The following is a 12799-nucleotide window of genomic DNA, read 5'->3' as shown; positions in this document are numbered from 1 at the left end:
CTCAAGGGAACACAGAACGCACTTTGGTGTGACCACTTCATGAGGCCCATCGCAGTGGCCGCCTCCCAGATACAGGGTCTGTAATCTTGGTCACCTCAGACACTGCTCCTTGTGACCTCATACCCTCAAGACCACTGAGAGCACTTTGTTATAAAAGATCAAGCGTGTGATCCTGTCGTCCTGCCTTTGGGCCAGAGCTCCCTGTACAGGACTGGGCCTGGTCACCGGAGGCCTGGGGCAGTCCCCCTGGTCCATGCCTCGGTGCCCTCCACACAGCGTGGCGGCCCAGGATGTGGCTACAGGGCTTATCTCAGAGCTCTGCAGTCTATAACACGGGGCTTGTGTACTTGCCCTTTGTTCACCCCAAACTTCCGGCTTTCTTTTGCAAATTACTCCTAAAACAGAATTCTGGTGGGGGGCGGGGGCTTGACCAAGGTCAATTTTGGACGAACTTCTTGGCTCCTGTGGCCAGAGCACCCACCCATCCCTTTCCTGAGCTGTAGCTTCTTCACACCGACCACCTGCTTGTCTGCCTGTGTCCCAGCGGGCTAAGAGTTAACGGGGGCAGCTGGCAGGGAAATGAGGCCCCGTAATCATCTCGCAGAGCAAAACAACCTTGATAACAGGCCCATCAAACAGAGGGACCAGGGCTCATTTCCAGACCCTGCAGGGTCCTGGCTCTGGCAGCTCTGTCTGCCAAGACAACCCAGATGACCTCAGTCTCCTTCAGAACCTTCAGGACAGTGTGGCACCAAGCAGAACTGTGGAGACAGTCTGGGGCACAGAGACTAAAGGGGGTCTGGAGGAGAAAAGTCAACCTGTGGGAGGCACAGGATTACTGAACAATTCAAAATACCCAGGACCCCACCCAACACCAAAGGATAATGGATAATGCAGTTCCGGCTCTGGCTCTTAGGGCAAGAAGTGCATGCTCAGCCTCACCCTCGCTGCACTCTCCCCTGGTCCCATGTCCCAGCAGGTCCCTGCCCTCCCCCACAAATAAACAGGGCATTTCAAAGCCCTTGTCAACATTTCCCAGTTATCTGGCAGCTCTTGAGTGTTCTAGCCCATTCTCATCCTTATGCCAGATCTCTCCCTGAGCCTGGTTTCCCTTTCACTGAGGAGTTGGGTAAAGGCCCAGTTGAGCCACATTGGAAATCCTCTAGGGATCTTGCCAGTTAAAGAACAAAGGTTAATGTGTTGTAACATGGATACTCCCTCCCCAACCCCAATTAGCCCACTTTATAAACCCCATATTAGATTTGCTTAATAAACATCCTTTTGTTTGGCACCTTTTAGGTTGCCAAGCTCCTTCATATCCACGGTTTCCTTCCATGGAAACCATAGAATATACTGTGCCATCCCACCCCTCTGCCTGAGCTGCCCTTTGTCAGCTTTGCCTTCATAGCAAGCATCTGCTCCTTTTTCAACATTCTGAATAGGCCTTTCTCCTTGGCTCTACTAAGCAGACGTAATCACTACTCCCTTTGTGCCACCCTCTACCTGTTGAGGGTTTTTATCATCATGTTGCAGTTGTTCACAGGCAGCGTTATGCTAGTAAGTATTTAACAACAGGCTCTCTAAGGGAAAGCCCTGATTTGTAGCATTGGCCAACTTCCATGGTGTAAATATTATGACCATGGTGGATTTCAAGCTACCAATGTGATGTCACTGATGAGCTGAGAAGACAGGCTTGCAGTGGTCTCTGAGGAGCCAGAGTGAGCCAGCTCCAGCCCCCCACCACCTAGCCGTGAACTAGTGAGGGCAGGGGCTCTGTCCTACTCTTTGTATCACCAGTGCGTAGCATACAGAGGTGTTCAATACATGTTTTAGGGATCCATGCCACCTATGAAGACATTTTTATCCCCATGATCTTTCTCATTCAGACTCCTTCTTGCTCAAAAGTCTTGCTCAAACTCTTTTCTGTAGCACAGGACAAAGTCCAAAGTCCCCAGCTTTTTACATACAGGCTTCAAACTACTTTAATCGCACAGATTCTTGGAGTCAGACTGCCTGGATTCAAATTCCAGCTTTGTCACTTAATGGCTATGTGACCTTGAGCAAGCAAGTTACTTAGCCTCTCTGTTTCCTCACCTGTAAAGTGGAGATAATAGTACCCACCTCATACAGTGGTTTTAAACCGTATCTATGCCCAGATCGTGGTAAGTGCTAAGTATTTGAAATTATTATTTTCTACCTTTTTCTTTCATTCCATATGTATTTCCATCTCCTGACCCTTGTCCAAGCCATTTCTACTGTTTGCCATGTCCCACACTCTTCTCTCCAGTGACCCAAACCATGTCCGTCCACAGGAACTCCTTCTCACCCTCCACCTGCCTTCTCACTGGGTCCTTCCTCCTCTGGTCTTCCAGTGCACTTCTGGTTGGCATTAACCTGGGGTGAAAATCAGTCCCCATCTATGTTCTGTTTATTCACAAAGTCTATGAAGTACCTACCATATACCAGGTCCAGGGATGGGCTCTGGGAATTCAAAGATAAATTCTACACAGTTCCTCCCTCAGCAGGGGAGTCTGGTGGGAAAGAGAGACAGGTGAACAGATCCCAACATGGTGGACAGTGCCAAGGTAGAGGTCTGCTCCAGGTGGAGTAGACCACAAAGGTAGGATGGCCAGCTTTAGCAATGATCCCTTAGTGTACACACCACTTGACACTTTACAAAGCACCTTACCTCCTTTTTCTCATTTAGTCCTCACAGTACGGCTGTGGAAGCAGTGCAGGAGGTGCTTTTTTCCATAGATGAGAAAACTGAGGTTCAGGGAAGTGAAATGACTTGCCTGTGATCACAGTGCATGTAAGTACAGTGACTGGCATATAGTAAACAAAAAAAAAACCCTTCCAATATTTACTAAATTCTCACCTTCCATGCCGGAGATCCAGGTTTGAGTCCCGGCCAGTGTACCTCAAGTGCAGCCACCACCTGTCTGTCAGTGGGGGCTTGCATTTTACTGTGATGCTGAACAGGTTTTAGCAGAGCTTCCAGACAACGATGGACTAGGAAGAAAGGCCAGGCAATCTACTTACAAAAAATCAGCCAATGAAAACTCTATGGATCATCCTGGCTACCACTGTGACTATTCTAATCAGGGCCACAATAGATGGGCCCTGATAGAGTGGGAGAAAAATGTGGAACAGAGCCTCAAAATCCTAAAAACAAAACAAAATCCAGACCTACTGGACTGGTTGAGACTGGAGGACTCCCTGAGACTATATCCCTGAGATACTCTTCAAACTTTTAACTGAAACTAATCCCTGAGATCACCTTGTAGCTAAATAACAAATTGGCTCTAAAAATATCACCCGTAAGTACTGTGATCCTTTAGAAAATCACCTATATGAGACCACAGTCAGTGATTACTTTAAAACAAAGATGAGAATGTAAGGGGGCAGGAAAATTAGATTAATGGAAACAGACCAACCAGAACAGAAATAATGAGAATATCCACACATTGTGAAGAATGTAACCAATGTCACTGAACAACTTGTGTAGAAATTGTTAAATGAGAACTTAAACTGCTGTTTCACTGAAAACACAATAAAATACTATTTTAAAAAAGAAAAAACCTTATGGATCACAACAGGTCACCATGAGTCAGGGGCCAACTTGATGGTAGCTAACCACAACAGCAACAATTAAAATTAAGTGAGGAAGTTAGGGCAAGAACCAAGTCCAAGTTCTTCAGGATTTTTCCTACTCAACTGTGAGGTCAGGGACAGAATCAAGTTTCCAAGTGTGTAGACCCTGATTCAGAGTTTTCCACTGATTTTCCAGGTGACTTTGGGCAAATCAGTTTACTGTCCTAGGCCCAAAAGTTTCATTGGCAAAATGCAGGTAGAGTTCAACTCTGCCAGCTAGAAGCCTCTTCAGAGCTGGATAGGGTGAGCTCTGTATCCCTGAAGATGTGCAAGCAGAGATTAGAAAATCTCTTGATGGGGCTGTCTTGGGGGTTTAGGGATGGACTGGCCCCTGGTGTCTCCTTCCACCCTCTGGTCCTATGACATGAACCTGTGAACTTAATGCTCAGTGACAGAGCAGTCCCGTGATTTCTGTATTTTCCAGTGTGAAACGCTGGACCTCATTAAGTGCTGCTGGGGATAAGACCACCAGGCAAAGTTGAGTCACTCAAATGGCACCGTGGACATTCCCATAAATATAGTCAGAACGCTTTTGTGAGGGGGAGGCTCACTTCACCAGAATGTAGTACTCCCCACCTGCTTTGAGGAAAAGCCATGTTAGACAAGCGACCATCCCTCCTCCCCTCCCCACCATCATTCCTGAGCTTAGAGAGGTTCTCTCTTATTTGGCTGCTAAAATAGAGGAACCCTCAGAGGACTGTCAGAATGTAACATCCATTGGCTCTTTTTTTGGCACTGAACCTGAGAATATTATGCTAAAAGGAAGCTTATGACTGACCAAAGATGAAGAGGAAAGGGGACTGGCTTTGAGTCAAGGAGACAGGTCCAAATCCTGGCTCTGCTCTTACTGCCATTTGACCTTGGCAAGTACCAACATCTTTCTTGGTCTCAATGACTTCCTCTTTGAAGTGGGGATAAAAAGGCCTGTGTTACCTACCTCATATGGTGGTTGTGAGGATTAAATAAGAAAATGCATGAAAAGTGCTTGGCTCCCTCCTCTTTGCTGCCCTTACACATTGCTCTCCTTGCCGAACTGAGCGCTCCCCTGAAGCAGCGGCCACATCTTAGACTCTCTATCCTCAATTCTCAGCACAGTGCATCCAGGGGAATGCCCTCAATCCATGTGTGTTGAATACTGACTGAACTCCACTATTTTACCCATGAGGAAACAGGTCCAGAAAGGCATAGGGACTGGTCCCAGTTGCACAGCCAGTAAGTGAAGAGCAAAGACTGGACCCCGAGAACCCGACTCCCAGCTCCCAACTCCTAGCCCTCTCTTCTGCAAACTACCCTGTGCATGCAACACTTGGCAAAGCCCACTTTGCACTTTGGAGCCTTTCTTAATTCTTTCAATCTCTTGGTTGGTAAATAGCAGCTTTGGAACCAGAGCCCAGGTCTGTCAGACTTCGGAACTGTGGACTCGTTTTACAAGGCCCACCGAAAGCTTGAATGGAGCTTAAGCAGCTTTTTGGATCTGTTCCCCACCATGGATTTAGCTAGTTCTGCAAATAATGAGCCTGATTTGAGATAATGCCTTACCCTCCTTCCCTGTATAAATCTGACATTGAACAGCAGCCAATACCTGAGGCCCCAGGCCAAATGGCCCTGCCGGCTCCCCCATTAGTAGATCCTTGCTGCCAAAGCAAAGGAAACAGGACATGCTGTCTTTCATCAGTTCTAAGGCAAATATATTTTTTTTCAACTCTGAATGTCTCTGAAATGAGGATGACTCTTAACAATGGACAGCATTTATTCTTATTTAGTGGAACTTAAAGGTGTGTCTTGAAATTGTCTTAGATTAAATGAAATTCAGCATAACCTGCCCAGGATTTATGTCACTGCTGATCTGTGTACTGTTTCCCCCGGGCTATTTAGACCCTCAAGGTTTACTTCCCAGTGAGCTCATATCCCCTGGTCCAACACCATTATTTCACAGACAGGGAAAATGGCCAGAGCCACAAAGCTGGTCAGTGGCAGGGCCTGGTAAACTTCCTGTGGTCTAGACTGCTCCTCTCCACCACCTTCCCAGTGCTTAGCAAAGGGCCTTTACTGAGTATAAGACTGACAACAATGGTGGCTAACATTTACTGAGTATTTACCGTGAGCCAGCAACATTCTGAGTGCCTTATTTTTATCAGCACTGTTAATCCTCACCAGAGCCCTGTGAGGGAGAAACCATTTACAATCCCCATTTTATAGGTGAAAAAGCTGAGGCACAGAGAAGTGAAACAACTGGGAAGAGGCCGAGGCAGAATTTGTGCCCATGTTCTGGACCATGACCTTCACTGCTGAGGAGGTGATACCAGCCCAAAGCAATGTCACTACCCAAGGGGCTCCTGCTTCTCAGCACCAGGGCACCCTGGCTGCCTAGATGGGTTCCTGGAGGCTCTTCTGCCTGGATTCCTTCAGCTACATGTGGGGTATCAAACCAGGATGGGCGTAGGGACAGAGAGAAGATGGACCAGGGTGGTATGGCTAAGAACAGAAAACACACACATACTCGTTCCCAGGGTTCTTGTCTCCTAGAGGACTGTTCTTTCTGCCTCTTCACACTACTTTGGAAATCATCATGAAAGCAACCACTATGTGATGTTCAGCCCTGGTATGAATTCTGTCATTAAAAATCCAGTGGCACACATGTAACAACTGCTGCCGGCCTGACACTGTAAGAATTGCCTATATGATCGCCTTTAATCTTGACAGCAGTGTGGAAAGTCCACTGTCATAAGGCCCATTTACAAGGGAAGACTCTGAGGTTCATGTAGATATCATGGCCCAAGGGAACAAAGCCAGAAAGTGACAGAGCCACCAAGTCTGTCTAATGCAGAAGCCCAGAGCCACCAAGCTGCACAACTCCAGGGCACTCCAGTCACACAAAATAATGTAATACGATATGACTGCTGCTCCTTGGAGTTGTGCAGACCTAAGCCCCACAAGGCTCCTCTTTTCCCAAATTCCTACTGTCTAATCTAAGGATGCAGACTCCTTACTTAGAAGTCATTTCTACCCTGGGGACATAGACTTGAGCCTGCCCTCTTGGCTAGCATTGCCTATTAGGAGATACAGGCAAGTAAACAAATGATTCCAACACAGTGAGGTCAGCACTATGTTAGAGGGGCAAAGGTAAGATGGGTGGGAGAGAGCCAAGAGAACTAAGGACCACTTTGAAGGGGAAACAAGGTCTAGTCAGAGATGCCTCACCAAGGAAGACACCCTTATGATGGATATTGAAGGATGAGAAGATTTTTAGGCACCCAAAGTGAGGAAGGGCAATCCAGCCATAGAGGACATCATATGCAAATAATAATAGTTAATATCAATTAAGCACTCATTATGTATCAGGCCTGGGGGCACTATGGTTAAGTGCTCGACCACTAACTGTAAGTTCGGTTTTTCGAGCCCACCTAGAGGTTCCACTGGAGAAAAGACCTGGTGATCTGTTTCCATAAAGATTACAGCCTAGGAAACCCTGCAAGGCACTTCTACTCTGTCACACAAGGTCACCACTGTGAGTCGGAATCAACTCCACAGCACACAACAACAAAACGTATCAGTCACTGTACTGGGCACTTTCATTATCTCATTTAGTCTTCACAACAACCCTGTGAGATAGGCGATGTTGTTGTACGCCATGGAGTCAATTCCAACTCATAGTGACTCCATATGACAGAGTAGAACTGCCCCATAGGGTTTTCTTAGCTGCAATCTTTACGGAAGCAGATCACCAGGTCCTTCTCCCACAGAGCTGCTTTCAGTTAGCAACCACCAACCTTTCAGTCAGCAGCCAACTGCTTAAATGTTGTGCTACCAGGGCTCCTTATTAGATAGTTACTGTTACCACTTCTATAGATGAAAGAACTGAGGTTCAGAGAGGGTGAGTAACTTGCTCCAAGTCACACAGCTGATAAGTGGTAGGACCAGGATTCCAACCCCAGTCTGCTGTCTCAAAAGCCTGTGCTCTCACCGCTTCCACATTACTATCTTTGTACAGGGGCCTGGAGTTGAAAATTAATAAAAAAGATTTTAATGTTTTCTTGATAATTTCTCTGATTTCTCCAATTGGATTAATGGTTGTCTGCTCTTTCTTCAGGTTCCTCTAACCAGAAGGTAGAGAAGTTTCAGGTCCTGGGACACACATGGTGGACTCATTTGGCAGTGAGGTGGCGCAAGAAAAGATGTGCCTGAAGCTTGTTTGGAGCCCTGATGGTGAAGTGGTTAACAGCTTGGCAGCTAACAAAAAGGTCAGCAGTTTGAATCCACCAGCTGCTCCTCGGAAACCCTGGGGGGCAGCTCTATTCTGCGCTGTAAGAGTCAGAAGCAGCTCAAAGGCAATGGGTGTGTGTGTGTGGAGTTAACGTTTAGAAGCCTCCAGGGCTTTGTGAACTGTTCTGTGTTTTTACTTTGCCTTAAAGAAAGTCCAGACAAACCAGAAAACATTTCCTCTCCAAAAACCTCCACCATTTTAAGAAAAAGGAAGGAGGATCTATTTAGCAGAATTCTATCCAAGTTGACTTGGTGCCCTGCTGGCCAAAGGCCCCAGCTTGAGTTTGGAGTGTTTTGTTCTGCTGTTTTTTAGGACTGGGTCAGCAAAATATATCCCAGGATTGTCTATTTTTCCCTGTTGCCTCATGACTCCTAGACAAGACTTGCCAAAATGCACTCTCCCACCATCCCTCTCAAAGAAGTTCCCTTTGGGGTGAGACATGTGACAGAACTAAGAAAGGCTCAAAGTTGCACAAGACCTTTTCCAAATGTTCCACACACAGACAGAGTGGTGCGTACGAGGGTGGGGTGGGGAGTCAGGAGTCCCGGGATCCGGCCTTAGCTCTTTCTCTCACACACTCTCTGGACTTGTTCTTAGGGTCTGAAATAGCGGGGTCAGTCACTAATTCAACAAACATTGACAGAGGACCTTCCACATACAGGCACTGTGCAGAGGGCAGGGGATACAGAAACGTGAGGTTTGGTCCCTGCTTCTGGAGAGCTCCCAGTCCAATGTGGGGAGCCACAAGTAAAGGGAGCGAAGAGGCGAGAGGGACAACTTCCTTTCCCTGGTTGGAGAGGCAGATAGGGCCAGGGAGATAACACTTGAACTGGACTTTAAAGGGACAGTAGAGTTTTTGCCAGAGTCGGAAATTAAGGTTCAGTGACTTGGACAAGCAAGGCAGACTCTGAAACAGAGGCACTAGAGAGGGGTGCCTGGGAATGGTTAAGGGTCGGGGCCAGACTGCCTGGCTTCAAGTCCTGGCTCCACCACTTGCTACCCATATCGCCTTCACCTCTCTGAGCCAATTTCCCCTCTGACAAATGGGGATAATAACTCTACTCACCTCATAGGGTTCTGTATTAGATGACTTAATACACGTAAAGTACTTAGAACACTGCCTGACACATACACTCGAAGAATGTTAATTATCACTATTACTGTTATTCCATGTAGGTAAAGCCTAGGTTAGAAACTAGCTTAAGTCTAGGCTAAAGGGACTAGGTTAAAAAAGCATAACGGAACCAGATTATGTAGGGTTTTATACAGCATGTTAATCGTTCAATTCGGTCACTGAGTATTGACTGTTTATCTAGTGCTGAGGATGCAGTGTTGTCTGTGTATAAGATGCCATCTTCTTCTTTCACCCAAAAGTCCTAGTCAGCCTATATAGACCTCTTAGTGTCCCAACCCCCAGAAAGAGACACAGAGAGACAGCTGGTCTTTCACTTGCCTGTCTCAGACATATCTTTCACAGTGTTTTTCTCCCTGGTACTTAGCCATTCTTTCACAATTGTCACAGAGAATCATCACCCCCTACAGAGACACTTGTCCTTCCACAATGATATGACTTTACCTTCTGGCCTTAAGATATCCATTCCTTTAGAATAAACCAAAACCAAACCCACTGCCATCGAGTCGATTCTGACTCATAGCAACCCCTAGGATTTTCAAGGCTGTAAATATCTATGGAAGCAGACTGCCACATCTTTCTCCCTCAGAGCTGCTGGTGGTTTCGAACTGCCAACCTTTCAGTTAACAGTCACTCACTTTAAGCACTGCATCACCAGGAGCTAAAAGATGATAAACCCATTATAGCAGAGGTTGTCTCTCAATATCTTTTTTTTTCTATTTCCTTCAGTAATAGAAACTCATTAGTTTTAGCCAGGCATTTGGCTATCCAGAAGAAAGATATTTCCCAGCCTCCCTTGCACCTGGATGTGGCCATGTGACTACATCCTGACCAATGGGATATGAGGGAGTTGTGTTGCAATGGAAGTCTGGAAGATAGGGTTTTTGAGACATAGAGTTTGATCAACACATACTCCAGTGGGAGTCCCTGGGTGGCCCAAGTGGTTAAACATATGACTATTAACCAAAAGGATGGCCGTTCGAACCCACCCAGAGGTGCCTCAGAAGACAGGCCTGGAGATCTGCTTCTGAAAGGTCACAGCCTTGAAAACCCTATAGGATGCAGCTCCACTCTGCACACTTGGGGTTGCCATGAGTTGGAATCGACTCAACGGCAACTAACAACACCAATACCCCATTGAGCTCAGCAGGAGATGATCGGGCTTAATCTTGTTAAGTCAGTAAGAATCATGACCCCAGTATGATTTATGGTGCTGTCATCCAGGCTTCCTCATATTATCCTCAAGACCCCAAGGAGACAAATCACCTCAAAAGCAGCTCTTAATGAGGGAAAAAATTCCTACTGCGTAGAGATTCCTGCTACTGTGCCCTGCCCCACCCTCCAGATTGGCCCTGGATGCCAGTGCCATTTCAGATCCCATTCAGGCTGGGACCCCAGGGCATGTTCCATAGCGGGATGATCCCCCCGTCTGTACCCACCCTCGTCTCCACATTAGCTCACCACTGAGACCTAGCATGCCTCCTGCTCACACCCAGGAAGATATAAGAGAGCCATTTGCACATGAAGCTCGCTCAGCCAAGGAACTTTACTCATCCCCTTCATTCATTCCTACATGTCAAATATTCACAATTCTTCAAGATCTGGCTCAAATGGCCCCTCCTCCAGGAAGCTTTCTCTTAGTTCCCCCTCCTAAGTTGAAAACAATAATAATAATAATTAACTCAGCCCTTACTAAGATCCAGGCACCATGCTGAGTTATTTACATACACAAATGATTCCATTTAGCTGTTATTATCTCCAGTCTGTAGTTGAGGAAGCTTAGGCTGAAAAGGGTGAAACTACATGCCTGAGCTCAGAGAGCTGGTAAGTGACTGAGTCAGTATTTGAACCCAGGAGTAGCCACTAACCACTGCACTGTCCTACTGGAAGTGAGCACTTGTTTCTTGGAATAACCCTGCCTCTTTACTAAATTATCTTAAGTCTGGATAATTTTCCAGGTCCTCTTCAGCTCTGGCAGCCTAGGGTTCTCAGATTATCTTCCAGGATCATCAGAGGGAGTGGTGAAGGTGCCACAGGACCTCTCATGTCTCTCTAGGAAGTACGGCCTGGGCTTCTAGAGCTGGGTTCTTTTCCAAAAGAGCCTGTTTCCCCTCCTCCTCAGCCCTTCATGCAGGGTGCATCTTTAGAATTCCTTGACTCGGCTTCTGGATATCGATTGTTTGTAGGAGCAAGTCAGCAATTTGTGGTTTCCCGACAATACTTCTATGTTCTATTATAGAACTGGGCTTGTTTGCATTTTCATCGTGAGGCAGGGCACAAGCCCAGGATCTAGACTACTCTTTTGCCCCGTTTCCAGAAGCTATTCTTATTGAGGCCTGTGATCAGGTCAGCTGCCCCAGACCTTTAGGCTAGGGCATACAGGGAGGAGCAGAAGACCCAGATCTGTTATCGGAAAGATAAAACCAAACAAAACTGTAGCTCTTTGCTCAGAGAGAAGATTGTTATAATACCTGTTTTCTTAAATGTGTATTATGGTACTTTAATGGAAAAGAGTAGGTTTAAATTCAGGCTGGCAGCATTGATGGAGAGGGAAGAGGGATAGAAGGGAACAGGGATGGGGGACATAAGCCTTCTCATGCACTACTTGTCCTCTTTGGGGGACACATTGGCATTATTTATTGATATTTCAAATGTACAAACCCTTCAAAGCAGCACTTCCAGTACTAGAAATTTATCTTAAAGATATTGTACATTATGCAAAGACATATGTACAAAGATGTTTACTCTTATGTCGTTTATCATAACAAAAAATAACACAAAGGTTAGCAATCTAAATGACCGTCAGTTGGGGACTGGTTAAATAAACAAGTTTAACAAATGGAACACTTTGCACCCATTTGAAAAAAGGAATAAATCTGTATGTGTCAAAAAGGAACATCCTGTAAGGCACATTGTCGTTGTTAGGTGCTTTCACGCCAGCTCCAACTCATAGTGACCCTATGTACAACAGAGCGAAACACAGCCCAGTCGTGTGCCATCCTCACAATCGTTGTTATGCTCTAAGACATGCTGTTAAGTTAAAAAGGGTACAGCAGGAAAGAAAGTCGGATGTAAAAAAATGATGTGTGGATGTATGTGTGTGTGTGTGTGTGTGTGTGTGTAGAACAAAATACAAAATTCTGGAAAGATATGTAGGACACTATCAATAGTGATTACTTCTGAGGAGGGGGCCTGAGGATCTCGAGTAAGAGAGAGACTACCTTTTCCTTGATTACCAGTTTGGATGGGTTTGATTTTTTATCCCATGTACTTATTATTTAAAGAGAATCCAGCTTGGAAAAAATATATATTCTTATCCAAACCAAACCCTATTCCTTTAAACTGTTGCAAAATCCTCCTCACCGATTCACATAAACTGAGCTCCTACTATGTGTCAAGCATTATGCTCTGTTTTATGTAAAATTCTGCTTTTCATATATTTCATATATGAGATAACTCTAAGTATCTTAATTTTATAGCTAAGAGAACTAACACTTAATGAAAGTAAGTAACTTCCTGAGATCACAGAGTTAATCAATGACGCAGATAGGATTCCAATCTAAATCCATCTGGCTTCCAAGGATTTGTCTCCCCACCAGATGCTGAGTGATCTTGACAAAACCAAATAGGTTCATGTCACCAGCCCAGGTGAATTCCTTCATTGAATCTATCACTTACAGGAGAAAATAAAAATTCCTAGCATGACTGTTGTTGTTGCTATTAAGTGCCATCAACCCAGTTCTGACTCA

This window comes from Loxodonta africana, chromosome 7 (assembly GCF_030014295.1).
Source record: "Loxodonta africana isolate mLoxAfr1 chromosome 7, mLoxAfr1.hap2, whole genome shotgun sequence".
In the NCBI taxonomy this organism is placed as follows: Eukaryota; Metazoa; Chordata; class Mammalia; order Proboscidea; family Elephantidae; genus Loxodonta; species Loxodonta africana.
Note: the sequence above shows the minus strand (reverse complement) of the source record.